Source organism: Podarcis gaigeae, assembly GCF_964106915.1.
Source record: "Podarcis gaigeae genome assembly, chromosome: Z".
Lineage (NCBI taxonomy): Eukaryota > Metazoa > Chordata > Lepidosauria > Squamata > Lacertidae > Podarcis > Podarcis gaigeae.
In genome coordinates, this window is record NC_139691.1 from 15,655,351 (window position 1) to 15,676,970 (window position 21,620).

At 46.8% G+C, this 21,620-nt stretch overlaps 1 protein-coding gene and 1 long non-coding RNA gene across 2 annotated transcripts in view; one reads left to right on the forward strand and one right to left on the reverse strand.

Moving 5' to 3' along the window:
* The window catches only part of LOC310836342, a 121,867-nt gene that overhangs the window by 36,202 nt on the left and 64,045 nt on the right, over positions 1–21,620 (reverse strand). The gene's annotated exons all lie outside the window — the stretch shown is intronic.
* FIBCD1 (fibrinogen C domain containing 1) overlaps positions 1–21,620 on the forward strand; it is a 77,712-nt gene that overhangs the window by 880 nt on the left and 55,212 nt on the right. The window lies entirely within an intron of this gene.

The window sequence follows — 21,620 nt, forward strand, 5'->3', positions numbered from 1 at the left end:
AGAAGGAGAGAGGAACTGGTATCGATGGAGAAAGAGAGATGTACAAAAGGAAATTGGAGGGGGGCAAAATTGGATGTTTAATTTGGATTAGTTACCCCCATTTATACTTACAATCAGGTGGTTAATATGGGGCTAAATAAGAGGATCCGATCCCTTCCCAACAATACACACGCTATATTAATATTCCTCTGCACTTGAAGATGCAACCATCTCCATCCAGAGTCACTCTAGATTAAAAGGATGGAGGCTTTGGATTGGACAGGATACAGGATGCACTGCTTTCTCTCTGTTTCTTAGAAAACCAGCCACCCAAAAACTTTTTTATCCTCCTGTTGATGCTCCTCTCCCCTTCCTGTGCCCAGTCCTGCAATGTGACTGCGGTATCTTTGCACAAAATTAAAAAGATGTAGAAGTATTTGGGGACACGCGGATGGTACACTTTGCCCATTCAGCCATGTGAGGTGGTTTCCCTCTTAGCTGCCAGTCAACCCACTGGCCGATCTAGCTCAGGACCAGCTCTCCATGGGTTTTAGATGGGGAGCCTCTCCCAGCCCTACCTGGAGATGCCATGGATCAAACCTAGGACTTTCTGCATGCAAAGCAGATGTTCTGTTGCCAAGCAAGGCCCTTCCATTAAAAATACAAATAGGATCCTAGTCTCTGGGATTCAGTATAGACATAAGGGGATGTCTTATGTCAGATCATTGGTCCATTTAGCTCAGTACTGTCCACACTGACTGGCAGCAGCTCTCCAGGACTTCAGGCAGGGAGTCTTTCCCAATTCAACCTGGAGATGTCAGGGACAGAAACTGGGACCTTCTGCATGCAAAGCAGTTGCTTTACCACTGAGCTCTGAGCTTTCCCTGAAAAGCAAAGCAAGATGCTAGTCCTCATAATTTTGAATCAAGAGCTGAACTAAATAGAGATATAGGAAAGTGTTTTATACTGAGACAGACCACTGGTCCAGTTAGCTCAGGATCAGCTGTTCTCTAGGGGTCTCAGACAGGGAGTCTCATACCAACCCTACCTGAAGATGCTGTGGGTTGAACCTGCTACCTTCTGCATGGAGGACATGCTGTGCTACTGAGTTACAGCCCTTGCCAGTAACAAAAACACAATAAACTGCCTTATAGTGAGTTCATCTGCTATACTGATGGCCAGCTGCTCCCACAGAGTTTCCCCCCAGCCCTACCTAGAGATGCCGGGGATTGAACCTGAGATCTTTCACCTGAAGAGCAGGTAGTCTACAACTGAGCTAAGCCCCTTTCCCTAAAAGTAAAGATTCTAGTCCTCATAGTTTTAAATACAATTGTACAGGAACATAGGTAACTGTCAGACCATTGGTTCCACCTACCATCAGTACTGTCTACATGGAACGGCAGCAGCTCCCCAGGATTTCAGGGCAGTGGGCATTTGCAGACATACCTGGAGGTGCTGGGAATTGAACTTGGAGCCTTCTGCATGCAGAAGCAGGTATCCTACCAGTATACAGCAGCCCATCCCATCAAATGAAATCATGTTCCAGGCTTTAGACTCCTGAATTAAAGGCTGATTTCAACAGGAACATAGGAAAGTGGTTTCTATTGGGTCAATCCATTGGGCCCATCAAGCTCAGTGCTGTCTATACTGAGAAGTGGCAGCTCTCCAGGGGTTTCAAGCAGGGAGAGTTTCCCAGTCCATGCCAGGGACTGAACTGGGACTTTTTGCTTCCCAGACAGATGCTTTAAAACTGAGCTATGGATGCCCTTTGTGAGCAAAGGAAACTGTCTTGTTCAGAGCCAGACCATTGGTCCATCTAGTTCAGGACTGTCTACACTGACTGGCAGTAGCCCTACAGGGTTTCAGGCAAAGGGTGTGTCTCCAACTCCTGCCTGGAGTCTGAGCCTGGGACCTTCCACATGCAAGGCAAGATGCCCAACCACTGAGCTACAGCTCTTTCCCTAAAAATAAAGCAAGATTGCATTGCAGGGGGTTGGACTAGATGATCCTCAGGGTCCCTCCCAACTCTACAGTTCTAAGATCACAGACCTTGTGGCTCCGAAGAAAAGACTGGTTTTTAAAAAGAACTTAGCATAAGTCAGACATGGGTCCATCTAGCCCAAGATTGTCTGCACTGACTGACAGCTGCTCTCCAGAGCTTTCAGGCAGGGAGTCTTTCCCAGCCCCACCTGGAGGTGCTCTTGGGGATTGAACCTGGGACCTTCTGCATGCAAAACAGATGTTCTGCTGCTGAGCTCTGGGCTGTCCTCTTCAAACCATCACCCCCTTCCCTATGCTGCCAAGTTGAGTGGCATCCGGTCACCCACTGCTGCCAGGATAGGGGTGGAGGACGCAGGTGCATGGCTAGCAGCAGTCTTTGGAACAGGTGCTCTCTCTGAAACACTGTGGAGTTGGGTGGCTGGGAGCCCATCATCCGCCCTGGCAACCCTCACCTCTGTTTGTGCGAGATTAGCAGGCGTGCACAGGTCTCTCGCTGGAGTTTCAGGATGGCAGGCTCTGTACATTCACTCCCAGCTTCACCCTCCTGCACACACACACAACCTTCCCCAGGGACCCTCTTGGAACCTGTGTTGCTGGCTGTTGGCAAAATCCTCCTTGAATTATTTAGTTTATTTATTTACAGACAGAATGTCACTCTCTTTCTCTCTGACTCAGAGGCTGAGCCACAAGACAGGCAAATGGATAAACAGGATGGGGAAGAGGGGGAATGACACTCCCCACCTTGCACACACACTCTCTCCAAAGCACCTATAGAAAACTCACATGTTCCCTTAAGAGCGCAGAGGCACTCTGGTGTTGCAAGAAATGGTATTGATTGATTGATTGATTGATTGATTGATTGACTGACTGACTGCATTTGCATGTACATAGTTCTCTCCAACTGTTCATTTTATTCCCCACAACAACCCTGTGAGGTAGGTTAGGCTAAGAGAGGTAGTGAGTGGCTCAGTGTCTCCCAGTGAACTTCATTGCCGGATGGGGATTAGTCTAGTGCTCTAACCACTACACCACAGTGGCTCTTGATGATAGTAGGCAGAAGACAAGTAGCCCAAGCTTTAGGCAGAGTCAGAGCCAATTAGAAGGGGAGCCAACTAATTCTAGTTTTGTCTTCCACCCCTTCTACAAGGGGCAACATTGAGACTAAGGAGGAAGAAGTTGACAGCCAGAAGCACCCGCTGGACTCCTTGTGAGTAAGAAGAAGGGAAGGTGGGTTTCGCCTGGGGGAAAAGGTTGGTGGGGCAGTGCCCCTTTCACCCAAATGGGCAAGCCTCTAGTACTTTCAGTACACAATTGGAACAGAACCTCCAGGCTCAGAAGCAGTCTACTGCAACTTTAGATGCCAGAGACAAACAACTAGCGAGAGCTGCTGCCTTCAAGTCCAGCTTCTGGGTGTCATGGCTGGCCGTAAGAACATAAGAAATGCCTGCTGGATCAGGCCAGTGGCCCATCTAGTCTGGCATCCTGTCCTCCCAGTGACTAACCAGATGCTTCAGTAGGAAAACTGCAAGCAGGACCTGAGCAGAAGAGCAAGTCTCCCCTGCAGTTTCCAGCAACTGCTGTTCAGAAGCATTACTGCCTCTGACTACACGGGCCCCCTTTGGCCTGCACCAGCAGGGATCTTCTAAGGTTCTTACTTATTTTAAACAAGATTTATATTCCACTGTTGTAAATTGATTATTGTTATTAGTATTACACAGCACCCTGGGGTCAATTTGGATGAAGTGCTGTTTAGGATCGTTAAAGAACAAACACATACACAGGAAGCACTGCCTGTGCTGCTGGGAAGGTGCATGAAGCCTGGCACAATTAAGACTCCTTTTAAGGAGGAGTATGCAGTAGTAGAAGTAAAATAGCCTGGAGAAGTGTGCAACAGTAATGTTAAATAATCTATGTCGGGGTGGGGAAACTTTTTAAACCCAAGGGCCACATTCTGGGGGGGGGGGGAGCATATTCCAGTGACATGTGGGGAGCCAGAGGGGAAAGAAGGACAAGCAATGGATGCAAATGTTACTTTAGACTTGTTTCTATGTTTACACGCACACACCTCTCTCCATCCTCCATGCAGAGCTTTGCCACTGAGATGCAACTCCCTTTTTGTTCCTGCCAACAAGCCTTTGCTGCCTCAGCCTAGTTCTCTCTGAACCTTCCATCCTCCTGTGAAAAGGGGGGAAACACACCACATTTTATGCTACACATGCTACTCACTGGATGCTAAATCTCTGGGACTGTTTTGGGGCATCAGACCCATGTCCCCCTACCAAAACAAAGGAGACTTGATAAACCACCCTTTCCCATCTAGAATATGTTTCTCTGCCTGTTCTCACCCTCCCCAAATCTCTCAAATCAGCAGACCTTGTAACAGCCAAAATTGGATAATTTCTTTGCGAAAGGATTCTCCTTATACTGCATCCTCCCTGCCAAGGATTTTGATAATATGACTTCCATTCTAATGTTTAGCGCAGACATCAGATTCGCTGTCCTTCCTTTTGTGTATGTCGTCCCGTCCCCCCCCCCCCCGGCCCATCTGCTGATTTCAGTAGAATTTACTTCCAGTTTTAGTGTGCAAAAGACTGCAGCTGTGGAGAGCAGGCCCTACATATAACATGTGTTGGGAGTGGGGGAGATAACTTGTGACTGTCCATGAATTGTTGGACTCCAGCTCTCATTGTCCCTGACTATTGGCAGTTGTTGACTGGGGCTGATGGGAGTTGGAGTCCAACAGCACCTGGAGGGTCGCGGGCTTTCTTTTCTGGCTTCACACCTCTGTGAGTACGTTCAATAGGTGATGCCTAACTGGTTGGGACCTTTATGTAGGACAAGGATACAGAGCCTTTTTGCAGTGTGTGCATGTCAAATTGTAAACAGTAACGTCTGCTGTTGCAGTTAACATACTAAACTCAAAGTAGCTTCCAAAAAATATACTGGCATATTTACAGGCTCTCAAATATTGAAATGTACCTTTCCTAATGAACCAACTAATGCTTCAGTTTACAGTATTCACTTACCAACTAAAGCTTGCTGCCCTGTGTTCTGCCTCCGCTGTCAGAGGCAATCTGCTTCTGAGTATCAGTTGCTGGGAAGCACAAGTGAGAAGAATGGTTGTTGCACTCAGGTACTGCTTGTAGGCTTCTCATAATGGGACTCTTGTCTAGCCACTTAACCCTTCAATACATTATGGTTTGCAAGGGACTTATCTACACATTATCACTACACTTTTATTTTGAAGGAAAAGCAGCCATGTACTCTCCCAAGAAAGATTGGGGGCTTTCTCTCCTCCTCCACCACCTCCTCTTGCTTCATTTATTACATTTTATCCCACCTTTCTTTCAAGAAGCTCAATTACATACTTCTCCATCTCCCCATGTAATCGTCACAACAACCCTGTGAGGAATGTTGGTCTATGAGCAAGTGTCTGGCCAAAGCTCACCCAGGGAGCTTCATGACTGAGTGGTGGATTTGAACCCTGGTCTCCCAAGCCCTTGTCTTGCACTCTAACCATTGTACCACACTGGGTCATTGTTGCCTCCAAAGGTTCTGTTTTCTGGATCAGGGCCCTCCTTACATGATTACTTTCCCTTTGTATGATGAATAGGCAAAACAAAACAAAACCAGCCATACTATTACTAAAATAGAGTTTTTTTAAATTAAGGTTTACTCAGAGTAAACCTATTGAAATGAATGGACCTAACTTGATATTCTTCCATTTCAATGGTTCTGTTCTGAAAAAAAAAAACTTATTTGAATACACCCCAGAGTGTTTTAACACAATGCATAGTTTGACCTACTGAGTTTGGCCTAATTTTCAGAGCCAAATGACATGTCACGTTAACTGATATCAATACAAAAGCCATGTTTGTCTTCAGGAATAAAGAGAAATGTGTTTGAGCGCCCCTTGAGACTAGCTCTGAATAAGGTTCTTTCTAGTAGAAAATGGAATGAATGTTCAGAGATGACAACTAGCTTCCTCACTTGTCTCAATGCACCATCTGATGAAGGTGGTTGTCACAGAATCTTAGGCCATTTTGCATTAAAAAAAGAAAGAATAAAAAAAGCATATTCAAAATTAGTCCTGTAGAGAAACACATTTCTCTAAAAGTGTTTTTAACTTCTCTACTTAGAAGAAGTAGCCACATAGAATCACAGAATCACCAAACTGTGGAGTTGAAAGGGACGCATCTAGTCCAACTTGCAATGCAGGAATCACATCTTTTCCTTTAGCGGGGAATAAGTAGCTCTGTTTGGGGGATCCCAATCTGGAATTGGGGAAATCAGATAGATTAAGGTGGGAAGTATTAATCTTGTCCATTGCTGCAATTCTCCCCACCTTCCTACACACCAGAGTTCTAGTCCTGATCAGATCACTACCACCTTCCCCAGCTGCTATCTAAAGCATTTCAAAAACATTTTCCAGACCACACTTACATTGGTTTTTTTTTAAAAAAATGCTTATTTCTTCCTATATACATTAAAATGTAAGGGTGTCATCACAAAATCCTCATTGAAGTATTTGTTATGTCTTATCCGAATCCTGGATTTGCATGAAGTTGGGGCAGAAGGCAAAAGAGAAGGCAGCTTTTAAAATGGCAATTTTAAACAACAATATAGTTTTGAATAAAGCAGGGATGTTGGGACACAGGCAGGGTTGGTGACCAATATGAGCAGGGGGGCAGCCCCTAGTATTTTTGTAACCATCCTTTGACATGCAAATGATGCTTTCTTATGTGCTCATTCTTTGGCATGAAAGAAAGAATCGTGGAAGTGCTCGTTTAAAAGTTGCTGAAGTGCTTTAGGTCCAGGCAGAGGGAATTTGGGTTGTTGATATCACATGCACCAGCCAATAGCTCATCCCATTCTATAAACATCCCTCCCGTTTAGGCTGTTGGAAACGTCTGTAATTCTTTTTCAACACCTGCAAAATGAGATGTTTGTACTGAATTTGATGAGGGCACTTTTGTAAGGCGGGCATAGAACCTGCCTTTGCCAATGTTTGCAAGTGTCTTTCACAGCTGACTCGGTTAGTGAGTGCCTTGTCAGGAAGACAGCCAGGTTCTCTGAGATTTGGGAGCATGAGATCTAATCCTCCCAGACCACAATCCCACTTAAAAGTGCTGTGTGGTGTAAAATCTTCCCTAGGAAGGCAACAGATGCGGTGGCTCAGACTAGATTACACGAAAGAAGTACCGTGAATGGGATCAATCCTTGTTATCGCAGCAGGAGGTGAAACACAACCATTTATTATTATTTTTTTTAAAGGAAGTTATGAAACTTTGTGTGTGTGTGATTGTGTGTGTGTGTGTAAGCCAGAAAAGTATCATGCAGCACATTCAGAAGGAATTATATTGCAAGCCATGGTTCAACACCAGCTTGTTTCTCAGTGATCTGGTTAAGCCCTGAAATGTTTTGCCTTGGAAGGGTTGCAACAGGATAGTTATTGCTTCATATTGGTAAGGAATGTATGCTATAGATTCTGTCAATGCCATGGGCTCAAGGACCATGTGTGCTATTGGAATAGAGGGGGCGCAGATGGAAACCTGTGAGTTCCCCTTTCTTATAAGAGCCTGCTGGATTAAGCCTATGGTACATCTAGTCCAGCTTTCTGCTTCCCACAGTGGCCATCCAGGAAGGAAGGCACATGCAACAGCACTCTCCCAACTTGTGTTCCCTAGCATCTGGTATTCAGAGGCACACAGCTTCAGACAGTGGAGGGAGAACATAGGACGAGCCTTGCTTAATCAGGCCATTGGCTCTTCTAGTCCAGCATCCTGTTCTCACAGAAACCAACCATATACCTGTGGGAAACCCACAAGCAGGACCTGAGCACAAGAGCACTCACCATCTGTGGTTTCCAGCACCTGGGATTCAGAATCATTACTGCCTCTGACCTTGGAAGCAGAACATAGTCGTTATGTCTAGTAGCCTTAAAGGTAAAGGTAAAGGGACCCCTGACCATTAGGTCCAGTCGTGGCTGACTCTGGGGTTGCGGCGCTCATCTTGCTCTATAGGCTGAGGGAGCCGGTGTACAGCTTCTGGGTCATGTGGCCAGCATGACTAAGCCGCTTCTGGCCAACCAGAGCAGCGCATGGAAATGCCATTTACCTTCCCACTGGAGCGGTACTCATTTATCTACTTGCACTTCGACGTGCTTTCAAACTGCTAGGTTGGCAGGAGCAGGGACCGAGCAACGGGAGCTCACCCCATCGCGGGGATTTGAACCGCCGACCTTCTGATCGGCAAGTCCTAGGCTCTGTGGTTTAACCCACAGCGCCATCCTCCATTAATTAGCCTTATCCTCCATATATCTTCTTTTAAAGCCACCAAAGGTTGGTGGCCATTGCTGCCTCCATCGTGGGAGCAAGTCCCATAGTTTTAACTGTGTGCTGTGTGAATAAGTCCTTTGCTTTGTCTGTCCTTGGTCTTCCAGAATTCAGCTTCATTGGATGTCCATGCACTCAGCTACCTCATGCTTCAGGTCCCAGATGTATGCCCTTAAGTTCATGCCTAAAAGAGCCAGGCAAAAGAGCAACCAGCCTTAAGTTCTGAGCACTGTCTTGTCTACCTGAGAACGTAGGCAGCTTTGTTTGGAAGTCAGAAGAGATGATCAGCCTATAAAAACTGCTTTGTTACAGAGTCACACCACTGGCTAGCTTTGCTAGCTGCTTTGACTGATGTAGATCTCTGGGGATCCCAGTCCCAATTTCTGCCCAATATCCTTTTGTAGTTTGAGATGCCAGGGATTAGATCCGGGGCATTCTGCATGCAAAACATGTGCTCTGCCACTGAGCTGCAGCCTAGCTGCATAATCCTGTTTTATTCAGCATCTAGTTCAGTATTGACTGACTGTGAACAGCTCTCTAGGGGCTCAAGCAAAGGGAGACTTTCCCCTTACTCACCCATTAACTGCAACTCTGGTTTTAAAACTGGAGATTCCAGAGACCAAACCTGGGGACTTTCTATATACAAAGCTTGTATTCTGCAACTGGACTCTGCACTCTTCCTTATGGTTGGATTACTGCAATGTACTCTTGGGAGGGTTAGCCTTGGGGTTGGTCCAGAGGCTCTACAGAACATGACACCTAGGTTGCTTGTGAGGGTAAGTTACCACCAGCATATAACTCCCTACTTGATTTGCACTGGCTGTCAACCTGCTACCAGGCCAAGTTCAAAGTTTTGGTACTAACCTGTAAGTCCCTGTACAGCTTAGGACTAGGTTACTTGAGAGACCATCTTATTCCTTATACACCTAGTAGATCTGTGCGTATTGTGGGAAGTTTCTCTGAGAAGTTCCAAAGATCTCAGTAACCCACTCTGAAGTTATTCACAGCAGGGCCTTCCATGTGGCTGCCCCTGTTCTGTGGAACAGCATTCCTCTTTGAGAGACAGAGGTGCCCACTTTCTGCACTATCTGAAAACAACCAGAGATAGGTTTCCCCAGTTGGATAAATGAGTCTTTACCACGAGCATCCACTTGTTAGGGTTTCAGTCTTGTTTTAAATGTATTTGCTGTATTAAAAAACAAAAAAAAACCTGTTATGCATAAATTGCCTGGAGATGGTGGTATAGGAAGGTGATTTATAAAGTAATGTTAATAATAACTACTACAACAGCAACAGTTCATACTTGAAACAGTCAATGGCTATTGCTTTGGGGAGAATGTGCCCGTAGCAGTGCTGGCTGGCATCTTTTGGGACTGGCATGGTAGACACCGGCGGAAGAACAGGGGTATGGGGGGAGCACACTGCCCCCGGCGACACGATCCCGGTGGGGTGCCATTGTGGCTGCCCCCCCTGTGCTGGGCACCATGCCCCCAGGATGCATGCCATGCCCCTGCGGGCGGCGCACCACACCCCCGGGACATGCGCCAGCCATGCCCCCTTGCCTGCTCTCCACCCCCCCACCCGCTGAAGCTTGAAGCTCCACCAATGATGGTAGATAGCCATAAAGCCAACAATAGGTGGCGCCAGAGCCAATGAAAGGTGGAGCAAGGGCCAATGACAAGCAGAGCCAACCAATCCATGGTGGCTGGGACTCTTTGGCACTGGGGGGGGCGGAAGCCAGGAGGACCAATAGCAGATGAATCCAGGACTACTCCCTACCAAGCAGTTGGTCCCTTACCTTTCCCGCCCCGACCTGGCCACAGTGATCCATGCGACGGTCATCTCCAGGCTTGACTACTGTAATTCGCTCTATGCGGGGCTGCCCTTGAAGCTGTCCCAGAAACTCCAGCGGGTACAGAATGCTGCAGCGAGGCTCCTCACGGGGTCTCTGCCATGGGAGCATATTCACCCAGTGCTTTTCAAGCTGCACTGGCTCCCGGTGGAGTACAGGGTCAGATTTAAGGTGCTGCTTTTGACCTTTAAAGCCCTTCACGGCCTAGGACCCTTGTACCTACGGGACCGCCTCTCCTGGTATGCCCCACGGAGAGCCTCAAGGTCCATAAATAACAACACCCTAGTGGTCCCAGGCCCTAAAGAAGTTAGATTGGCTTCAACCAGAGCCAGGGCCTTTTCAACTCTGGCTCCGGCCTGGTGGAACGCTCTGCCTCATGAGACCAGGGCCCTGCAGGATCTGATTTCTTTCTGCAGGGCCTGTAAGACAGAGTTGTTCTGCCTGGCCTTTGGCTTGGAGCCAATTTGATTCCCTCCCTCTCTTTCCCCCCCTTTTTTTCTTTCTTTTCCTTCTCCTCCTGCGATGAGGCTACGTTTTAATATTTTAATGTTCCATTATTTTAATGTTGTATTTTATTTTTGTTTTTAAGTTGTAATCATTCATCTTGTTTTAATTATTGCTTGTAAGCCGCTCTGAGCCCGGCCTTGGCTGGGGAGGGCGGGGTATAAATAAAAAAATTATTATTATTATTATTATTATTATTATTATTATTATTATTACCAGGTCATAGGAGGGCAGGCAGCTGTGCGGGTGGGGGGATAGACTGATATTGTTTGGGCAGTACCACAGCTGCTTTCATGGACCAGCCTCCACTACTCATGTTAGATTTCCAAAAGAGAAATAATGGTATATATATTTCACATGGACGCTCCCACCCCAAAATATATTTTCTCTCTGAAGTTAAGCCCTATTGATTTTTGATGGAGTTAACTTTCAAATAAGCATGCTCGGGAGTCCTTAGGATGTATCGACCAACAGCAATAAAAGTGTTCTAATGATGTAAAAAGGGCCTTCAAATAACCAGGAGGGTCTGGCAATGGTGTGTGCGCACGTGTGAAGTACTTGCTGGGGTAAGAAGGTGTCCTGGCCTCCCCCCTCAATTCATCCCCCCGGCACCACCTGTGATTCAGAGAAGCAAGTTCTGTCCTGGTGATCCTCAGATGTTGATCAATTGGGAAGGGATTTCAGATTAGTGTATTGAAGACGATAAAGGGACTTGCGAAGACAAATCCAAGAGGATGGGCTGAAAGAGCAGAGGGTGTTTAGCTTACAGAAAAGAAGATTAAGTGTCCAGGGGGGGAGATGACAAAAGGATATTCAAATATTTAAGACAACCTTATGGATAAATCTGTGACGGCTATTAGATTTCTATCCTCTCCTTCATCACAAGAAGAACCTGCAGAATCAGGCCAGTGCCCCATCTAGTCCAGTGTCATGTTCCCACTGTGGCCACTTGGATGCTTGTGCCTGGGCATGAGAGCCTTCTCACAGCAACTGGTATTCAGAAGGATTACTGCTTCCCACTGTTCCGGCAGAGCATAGCTGTTCTGGTTTGCAGACTCTCAGTGGTAGAAGTTTTGCTGCACATTCAGAAGGTCCCATGTTCAACCCCATGTGTCTGAGGGCAGGGCTAAAAAAACCTCTTGTCTGGGACCCTGGACTACTGCTGACAGTCAGTGTAGATAATACTGAGGTAGATGGATGAACGGTCTGTCTCAGATTAAGGAAGCTTTGTGTGGGCTTGGTCTTTGGTTCACAGTTTGTTTGTTTTTGTTTTCTGAGTTTTATTTATTAACGTTCTTATGTTACATCGGTAAACATCATATTACATCACAAGGCTTATTATAATATAATTTTCAGCATGTATGCAAAGTTTATATACAAAGTTTATATACCTAAAGAAAAGAAACGAGGACAAAAAAACCTATTCCAAAATCATATATGTACCAACACTTTGGACTTCCTATCTATCCCGTTGTATATTCCTTTATCACAAATGAATGCTCTCTTATTATTGTATATTTTTTTACATTTTATCTAATACATTCCTATATCAATATGTACCCTTGGTCTTATTTCTCAACTCCGTCTCTCTCCAGCGTCAATCAAATGCTAGCATAGATGCTATGCTAGCATTTGGTTCACAGTTTGAAAAGACTCAAAAGAAAAGAAAGGAGATTCCAGCTAAAGATTAGGACAGCAGAAGCTGTTTGACAGTTGGAACAAACTCCTTTGGAGGAGGTTTTCAAACAGAAGTTGAATGGTCATCTGCCAGGGATTCTTTAGCTGTGACTCCTGCATTGCAGGGGGTTGGACTAGATGACCCCCAGCGTCCCTTCCAACTCTACAATTCTGTGATTCCGTGCTCAAGGAATGCTGCTCAGGATTTAGGGCCATGACAAATTTCCGATGTTTGGAGGTTGGCAGTGGTTATTATGCAGTGGTGTAAGAAGGAAGCCTATTGTACATGTTCAAAGCCATTATCTTCTTTTCACATGTCTAGCAGCAAAATGGGACTAAGGAGCTATGCTGGCATTCTGTTGTCCAGAGCCTATGAAAACTCTGATGCCAGCTCTGCCCCCGCCTCCCTCTCTGTCATAATTCCCTGCAGCTGCAGGTGAGATAAAAGCATCAGTTATGCAGCTGCCCCTGACTCCCTGCTGGGCGTCTCGTGGGACAGATTTTGGCTGCTCCTTCCTCTCTCTGCCTCCCTCCAGCTGCATGCATCTTAGAGCTCTCCCAGGGAACTTCTACCATCTGCTGTCTAGCACTTGGGGTGAGGAGAGAGGGCGACTTCAATCTTGCATCTCTCGTGAAACCTCGCTGAGGTTTTCAGCATCCATACAGATTCTGCAACAATTTGTCCAGAACTTGAATTTCTACCGCTCTAGTGCACTATTTTTTAAAAAATCGAGTTTTTATGACGTCGTATACAGGAGTGAACAAAGCAAAACCATTAACAAACAATACTGGTCTGCTGCATAACAACGGAACATGTCAAGAAAAGAGGGGGGCATTCTATACATCACAAAGGCAAATGAAGGTATCTCTACCACTGTGCTGAATGAGTCTTTTGGGGGTTCTCCCCCTCCCCCGGTGCTTTTGAACAGCAGGTAAGCACCATTGGGACTGGCTCCTTTGAGCTCACTGCCTTTCCATTGTTTAAATGCTGTTGGCACCGAGCTTGGAAATGACTAACATTAAGGGTGAGGCTAGCTAATCGTGTCTCTTTTAATCAGATAGGACTTTTAATCATGGTCTCTTTTGAGCAGACAGGTCTAAACTAGTGTTCACCCTCCTGAAGTCCTCTCTGTGACTGAGCAAAAGTGGAAATGAAGTGGTTCAAAGGCAAACATTACCCATAGTGGCTTAGGGTTGTCACCAGTGATTTGAAAGACATTTGAGCAGTTAGGTGGAGCCAGGATGGGCTTTGACTGGGCAAAAGGTGGAGCTTGGTGAGTTCTTAATGGATCAGGAGGCAGAATGGGGTAGTTTCTAGCACAACAGTGGCAGAGCCTAGAAACATTTGCTGCATCAGGAGCCGTGCCATGGAATGGAGCCCATGGGATTTGCTGTGTCAGGAGTTGGACCCTGAGAAATGTTGTTATGCCGTGCAGTCAAGCCTAGAGGGTTTTGTTTTTTTACTGACAGGAGGTGGAGCCTTGGAGATGTTGCTGCCTCAAGTGGTGGAGATGGGTTGACTTGGAACCTGATAGCAGGCAAAGCTTGATTGATTATGGGTCTGTCCAGCAGGGCTCTTATATTCTTATATTCTTATGATCCAGGAGGTAGCAGACGACCATCCTAACTAGTATCCATGGATAGCCTTATCCTCTGTGAATTTGTCAAATGTCATTTTAAAGCTATGGTTCACAATCAGCCATCACCCACACATTGTGGTACCAGAGTAAGGACATAAGGACAACCCTGCTGGATCAGGCCAGTGGCCCATCTAGTCCAGCATCCTGTTCACACAGTGGCCAACCAGATGCCTTAAAGGGAAATTTGCAAGCAGGATCTGAGCACAAGGACACTCTCCCCTCTTGCAGTTTCCAGCAACTGGTGATCAGAAGCATTCCTGACTCTGACCATGGAGGCAAAGCCAAGCCATCATGGTTGGTAGCCATTGATAGATGATGCAGGACAGGCGAATGAAAGGACTTCTTCATGCAGCAGACAGTTGAACAATGGAACTCACTCCTGCAGGAGGCAATGATGGCCACCAACTTAGATGGCTTTAAATAGAGAATTAGACATGGAGGAGCACAAGGCTATCAATGACTGCTAGCTACAACAGGGGTGGACTTGGGTCTTTCAAAATTCAGTGGCCCCTGTGCAAGGCCAAAATTCAGCCCACCTCTTGCCTTCTATTCTGAGTGTGTACGTCATAGTTGTGGCGCCCCCCCTGGCTTGGCTCTCAGTGTGGAGGGACCAGTCGTGCTGCCTTGAATCTGCTTTATAGCTACAATGGCTATGGTCTGCCTCCACAGTTTTGCTTTTGCACACCAATGCTGGAAACCGCAGGAGGGGAGAGTCCTCATGTGCTTGGGTCCTTCTTTCCCATTGGGGCATCTGGTTCGCCACTGTGAGAACAGAAGGCTGGTCTAGATGGGCCACTGGCCTGATCCAGCAACCTCTTATGTTTTTATGTTCTTAATAGCATCTCTTTTCCCTTTGCTACATCAGAGATTCTTCATTAGAGGGTGATTTGGGTTCAAGGATATGTAGCAAAGAACTTTGTAATCTGCCATCAGACTCCTGTTCTCTTCTAATCACTCACTCCTATTTCCTCGGGGTGCCCTTGAGGGTGGTGCAGAGCCTGAAATGAGCCAAGAATGTTCCAGCCACCATCTTGGTGCTGGTTCCTGGGCAGTTCCACGGATGAGACATGCTCTCTCTCCCCACCGGCCTTCCTGATCAAAAAACACCCGATCATTTGCCCCGAGTGACTGCTTGTTCTGTGCATCGCTGTGCTTTTCCGAGCTTGCAAGGGGCTTGGAGGATGAGATGAGGCTGTTGTATCAACCCCTCATCTGCTTTCCCCTTTGGTGAGACAAGCTCCTTCGTTCTGCCGTGTTCGTTCCCCGGGCCGGGAGAGCGGCTTTATTCTCCCGGCTCCTTTCATTCTCCGAAATGTGATCTGTCAGTCAGAGCATAAAGCTCTGATCCCTACGAGATGGAGATGGAAGAAGGGGGGAATAGGTGAAAAATAACAGCTCTCATTTCACACCAGCTGGGTCTCACCTCACCCAATCTCACCACATAACAAGCAGGAGTTCTTAAGCATTCTGCTTTGTGGGCCTGTTAGAGGTGGTTTGCTTTTCAGAATAGGTTTAACAGCCATTGTGACAGCTGCAACTCCCCCCCCCCAAAAAAAAATCATTTTAATCACCCTGTATTTAATCAGCTAGCAGCACTTCCTTCCCAGTAATTCTGAGGTTTTGCACACCAGGCTCAAACTCACCTAAGGCATCACCTAGCAGAAACCTACTTGATCAGACCAATGACCCATCTAGTCCAGCATCCTTTCCCAGCAGTGCCCACCCAGATGCCTCCACAGTAAGCCCACAAGCAGGGCCTGAGCAGAAGAGCACTCTTCCCTCCTGCAGCTTCCAGAAACTGGTATTCAGAAGCATTGATGCCTCCAAGAGCAAGCACGGGGTAGTGGTTATGAGCGGTGGACTTGTAATCTGGTGAACTGGGTTCGCTTCCCCGCTCCTCCACATGCAGCTGCTGGGTGACCTTGGGCCAGTCACACTTCTCTGAAGTCTCTCAGCCTCACTTACCTCACAGAGTGTTTGTTGTGGGGGGAGAGGGGAAAGGAGATTGTTAGCCGCTTTGAGATTCCTTAGGGCAGTGATAAAGTGGGCTATCAAATCCAAACTCTTCTTCCTCTTCCTCCTCCTCCTCCTCCTCCTCCTCTTCTTCCAACACTGGAGAAAGAATGGAAAAAGAGCCTGCTGGAACAGGTCAAAGAGCCACCATCCTGTTCTCACAGTGGCCAACCAGATGCCTATTGTGGGAATCCCACAAGTAGGATTTGACCATAAGAGCCGTCTCCTCCCCTGTAAAGGTAAAGAGACCCCTGAACATTAGGTCCAGTCGTGACCGACTCTGGTGTTGCGGTGCTCATCTCACTTTATTGGCCGTGGGAGCCGGCGTACAGCTTCCAGGTCATGTGGCCAGCATAACTAAGCCGCTTCTGGCGAACCAGAGCAGCGCACAGAAATGCCATTTACCTTCCCACCGGAGTGGTACCTATTTATCTACTCGCACTTTGACGTGCTTTCGAACTGCTAGGTTGGCAGGAGCAGGGACCGAGCAACGGGAGCTCACCCCGTCGTGGGGATTCAAACCGCCACCCTTCTGATCGGCAAGTCCTAGGCTCTGTGGTTTAAGCCACACCGCCACCCGTGTCCCTCTCCTCCCCTGTAGTTTCCAGCAATTGGTATTTCAGAAGCATTACTGCCTCTGACCGTAGACCATAGCCATGTCTAATCCTCTTTTAAAGCCTTCCAAGTTGGTGGCCATCACTGCCTCCTGTTGAAGTGAGTTCCATAGTTTAACTGTGCTGTGTGAAGAAGTCCTTCCTTTTATCTGTCCTCAATCTTCTGACATTCAACTTCATTGAATATTGATGAGTTCTAGTGTTATGAAAGAAAGTTTTCTCTATTCTCTTTCCCCACGCCACACAAAATGTTAACCTGTTACTCACATTTTATCTGCCGAACACTGCAACCTTTCCCCATAGGGGAGTCACTCCTTAATCTTTTGGGTTGCCCTTATCTGAACCTTTTCCAGCTCTGCAGTATCCTTTTTGAGGTGAGATGACCAAAACCACACATGGTATTCCAAATGTGGTTGTGCCATAAGATTTTTATAATGGAATAATGATACTGGCCATTTTATTTTCAATTCAGTTTAAAGGTGAACCAACCCAATTCACATTTTCTGAAACATTATGTGAAGCAAAACGTAGCCATCAGTTGAAGTTCACACTTCTCTGAATTTTGGAATGTAGTTCTCTAGCCGAGCAATGTGTATATGAGGGCAAAGTATGCATAACATACATATATTGTCAAAAAGAACATTTTAAAAATGTCTTTGCGACGGGGGAAAATCACTTTGCAAACGTGTATTTTAGGTAAAACTGTACAGACCTCTGCATTTTAGGGATGGGGTGGGAAATCACACCAAAATGCTGGTGAATTTACATGACTTCTTTAAAGAATTAAACCCTTCTTTCAAACTGTTATGGAAATGTATAGAACTAAACCTAAGGTTGGGAAAATGAGAAACAGAGAGAAACTGGAATGGATGGATAAACCTGCCCCTGCTCCTGATAATACCAAACACAGGTGGTGCTGCATGTGAAGAGCACTGGAAACAAAACAGGGTGACTGTGAGAAACAAGAGGGAGTTGTTAGTTTGTGGTCAGTAGACACAGAATGCTGAACGTTGTCACAGGGATCTATGGTGCAGCTTAAGTTGGGTTGGGGTTGGTTGGATATGTTTGAAGAGGGAGGGAGGGGAATGCAGCTATCCAATAAAAAGCATTAATAAAAATGAATGTATATGGGGAAAGAGTGTGCATAAAGACGGCTATATTATTGAGAGCAACAGGCAGACAATCATTGTGTTACGAACATCTGTGCATTGCTCAAAACCGCATTAAAATTGTGTTTATTAGGAGAAATGTGCACTAAAAATTTGCTGACCAGTTTTCATGGGGCCTTACAATTGCAAATTGCTGCAGAAATGTGGAGAATGGAATTTAGGGTTGGAACAAGAAGAAATGGTGGGGGGGGGGGGACTGTAATTGACGGATTCGCCTGTCCCTGGCTCCTGATAGTGTGAAACTCAGGCGCTGTGTGCCAACAGCACTGGAGCCAAACTGAAATTGACAGATCCCTTCCTCCCTTATCTACAACACCCTTTTTGAGATATGGGCTGACTGCAATAAAACAAAACATGAAGCCGTGTAGCTATAAGCTTTCCCCCTGCTCTGAAACAGGCTGCAACACAGAACAGGGTAGAACAGGCAATGCATACCTTTTTAAAAGAAATTTTGCTGTGGGGCTTCTAATTGATCTGTCTCCAGTAGTCCCTATAGTTCTGCCCCATACATCAGTTGAGAAGAAACCTTTCCTCGGGGCAGCTGAGCTCTTACAAATCCAGAAACTGCAGGGATCTTGGTTAGTGTATTCCAATTGCCAAAACAAAGAAACAAACAAACCCACAGGCAGTTAAATGCATCTGACTTGTTCAATTTCTCGATCATCAAGAGTCTATTTATGAGACGGAGGGCGGCTTTCAAACACCACCAACTTAGTCTTGATGCAATTTATACTTAACTGTTGTTCCTGGCAACTGGTCCCATAATCTCTTAATAAACATCTCAGTCTCACTTGTGTTCCAGAAAGCATCCACCGTGTCATCTGCCTTACGGAAATGTGGGCAAACTAAGTGGCTTGATAGCAGGCAGGCTGGAGGGCAACTATGGGGAATGCTGCGATTCTGGTATTAGATAAGACCAGAAGAAGAGCCTGGCTGGTGCATCAAACCAATGGCCCACCGAATCCAGCATCTTTTCCTCACAGTGGTCAGCCAAATTCCTGTGGGAAAACCTCAACTGGGACCAGAGCACAAGAGCCCTCTCACCTCCTGTGGCTTCCAGCAACTGGTATTCAGAAGCTTAATTGCCTCTGACCATTGAAGCAGAGCATAGCTACCCTCCATTAATTTGTCTAATCCTCTTATAAAGAATCCTGGGAGCTGTAGTTTGTGAAAGGTACTGAGGGTTGCTAGGAGACCTCCATTCCCCTCACAGAGCTACAATTCTCAAGATGGCTTAACAGTCAATCCCTCTTCCATAGCTCTGTGAGGGGAATGAGGGTCTTATAATTATCAGCACCCTTCACAAACTACAGCTCCCAGGATTTGGGGGTGGGCGGAGCCATGACTGTTGTATCATAGTGCAAATGTAGCCATAGTCTGCTCAGAGTCATGTCTGCTTATTTCAGTAGGTCTACTCTGCCTGCCTTCTCACTTACAGCTTGTGGGGGGCAGGCAGTTGCTTCCTCCTCCTCAGTTTTGTTGTTGCCCTTGTAAAACTCAGCAGGGAGCAAGGTAGGGGCAAAAGTAGAATTAGTTGCCTTTGCCTGTCATTGGCTCTGGCCCCATCAATAACTGGCTCTGGCTCCACCTACTGTTGTACCCCTTGACTTCTGCCCATGGGCCCAATGAGCGCCAGCCACCACCTCTGGTCCTGAATAATGCGACACTCCATCAACACTGCAGCCCTTTGGCTGAGGAATGCAGAAATGCAAGTTTCCGATATAGTATATAAAACTTGGCCCCTGCTCCCTTTCCTCATCGGCGAGGGGAGCACGTTCTGACTCCGTCTGTTGCTTATTTTTTTGCTTATTATGTAACTGCTTAAAGACCCTCTGGAGATGTCAAAGACCTTCAACAAAGGACGAGGAGAAGGCAGGAGGAAAAACCCATTGCTTTTCAGAATAAAAATCCTCTTTGCTTCAGCGCAAGAGAGAGGTTTTATTTTATTCTTTTTCAGAAGAGGAAGTTGGGCATAGTTTTGGGCACAATTATATTCATGCAGGTGTCTTGCAAATTGCATGGGTGTCAGGTTCTGGGAGATTGCTCATAAAGCTGAAGTTGCGCATAGCCAGAACAACCCAGGAACAACACCCCCCATAGCTATTTCTCCCTTCCTGGAGCTGGCTCACTGAGCAGGCCTTGCCCCCCTGCCCATACAAACTAGAGAGCTTTTAAGAGAACTTTTAAGCTCTCTGCCTTGCTCACTGTGCCCTGGGAAGGTCTCACGTAGGCTCTGGGAGGCTCCCATGAGAACTCATGAATAATAGAATAATAGAGTTAAAAGGGACCTCAAGGGTCTTCTAGAACCTTACATTTGCCCCTATTGAAATTCATTCTGTAAGTTTGTACCCAGTTCTTCAATCCGTTAAGGTCATATTGAATCCCAATTCTGTCTTCTGCGACATTGGCTACCCCTCCGAGTTTGGTGTCATCTGCAAATTGGATGAGCATCCCTCAATTCCTTCATCCAAGTCATTTATAAAGATGTTGAACAACAATGGCTGCAGGACAGAACTGCTGCCTGGTTTCTGCCAATGATCCCTTGACCAAGTGATTTGTAGCTCTTCAGCTGGACACATAAAAGAAAGTTCTTCATGCAATGCATAGTTAAGTCTATGGAACTTCTTCCCACAAGAGGCAGTGACGGCCACCAACCTGGATGGCTTTAAAAGAAGACTGGACAAATTCGTGGAGGAGGAGAGGGCTATCAATGGCTACTAGCTACAATGGCCATGCTCTGTCTCTACAACTGGAGGCAGCAATGCTTCTGAACACATGTGGGCTCTTAGCCACTCCAAGCCAAAGGTGTGATCTTTCTTGCCAACTCCTAGATATGCCCTTGCTTCTGAATATGTTGCTGGCAACCATGATGCTCCTGTGTTCAGATCCTTCTTGCTGGTTTCCCACAAGCATCTTGATGGCCATCTTTGGGGGGGGGGTAAAAGAAGCTGGACTAGATGGGCCCAGTGGTGGAGCTTCATGCTCCGGCACTGGGGGCGGAGAGCAGGCAGGGTCGGGGCTGGTGCAAGTCCCAGGGTGTGGCGCACTGCCCGCAGGGGCTTAATGTGCGTCCTGGGGGCGTGACGATCAGCGCAGGCAGGGGGGCAGCCACGATGGCACCCCACCGGGATGGTGCTGCCGGGAGCGGTGCGCTCCCCCCCACTCCACTTCCGCCGCCAGTGGACGGGCCATTGGCCTGATCCAGCAGGCTCTTCTTATGTAAGCACGGACAGAATGTGTGCTATTTCTGTGGCCCATTCCCAGCAAGAAGGGCCTACATTTCTAGCAGAGAAGACAGGAACTCCAGTGCAGTAACATAACACCCGTCATCTCCCCATGTGCCTAATCCAGATCATTGCTGAAGTTGCCTTAATGCAAATGGCTGCAGGGGTGGAGGACAAAGGATGCTGGAAGGAAGATGTCACTCCAGACAGAAACTCACAGGAGAGGCAAGGACAAGGCTTGGAGGAGGGGAAGTGGAACTTTGTCAATGCAGCAATTTCTCTGTCTCTTTTTCCACCTCCCAAGAGGAAAGTAGTTGTCTTTTGTCTCTTTGAATATGCAGCTCATTCCCCCCCCGCCCCCCCGCCCCCCGCTGTGAGGCCTCAATCCATTCTGACAGCTGCATCTGAGGTCAGGAGAAAATCATAGCCTCCGTGTTGCAGGTGTAATGGAAAGCAGGGGGAAAGTCGGCAGGAATAGAGTAAGGAAATGAATGCAACCACAGAGAGCTGAGCCTCCTTGTGGGGCGAGGCAGCAAAGAAAGCCAATGGTTATTGATTGATTTTTATACTATGTTTTCCTCCAATGAGTTCAAAGTGGCGTACATGGTCCCC